Genomic DNA, 673 nt, shown 5'->3' with positions numbered 1-673 from the left:
ATACTTCACTAAGCCCTCAATTCTTGTTAATCTTAAATAATGTATACACTTGATAAAATACTTTATAAAACATTGTTTTATATTTTATAGACCTTAGCCCCTTCCACCTCTTTTTTTATTTAAACCATTTTTATTAGATATTTTCTTCATTTACAATTCAAATGCTATCCTGAAAGTCCTATATACTCTCCCCCCGCCCTGGTCCCCAACCCACCCATTCCCGCTTCCTGGCCCTGGCATTCCCCTGTACTGGGGCATATAATCTTTGTAAGACCAAGAAAATATGGAACTCTTCACAAATTAACGTGTCATCCTTGCGCAGGGGCCATGCTAATCTTCTCTGTATCGTTCCAGTTTTAGTATATGTGCTGCCGAAGTGAGCACCCACTTCCACCTCTCATGAATATACATACAGGTGCAACTACTGCATTCAGATGAAACTACTACACTCTCCAGTGAGTGTCTGCAGGCTGTTAGTAATTAAGAGAGATCTTTCAGCACAGAGCTTGGGGAACAAGATGAAAGAATTATATGGGGGGCAGACACCATTGTGTAGCAATTTTTTGAAGCATTCTACTTGAGGAGAGCTCCTTACTACTCAGGAAATAAACAACACACAAGTCTCATGAAGTCCCTGAATCTTACAAGTCTAACAGGGTACCTCCTTCCACGG

General features: G+C 40.4%; 1 non-coding gene across 1 annotated transcript; it reads right to left on the bottom strand.

The window, feature by feature from the left end:
- Window positions 1–277: 277 nt before the first annotated feature.
- LOC115029363 (U6 spliceosomal RNA) lies at window positions 278–384 on the bottom strand. Its single transcript, XR_003834914.1, has one exon. It is a non-coding gene; the product is annotated as a U6 spliceosomal RNA (small nuclear RNA).
- Between the last annotated feature and the right edge of the window lie 289 nt (window positions 385–673).

This window comes from Mus caroli, unplaced genomic scaffold, assembly GCF_978045245.1.
Source record: "Mus caroli unplaced genomic scaffold, Mus_caroli_1 scaffold_12, whole genome shotgun sequence".
Classification (NCBI taxonomy): Eukaryota; Metazoa; Chordata; class Mammalia; order Rodentia; family Muridae; genus Mus; species Mus caroli.
Note: the sequence above shows the minus strand (reverse complement) of the source record. Positions and strands in the feature narration are given on the sequence as shown.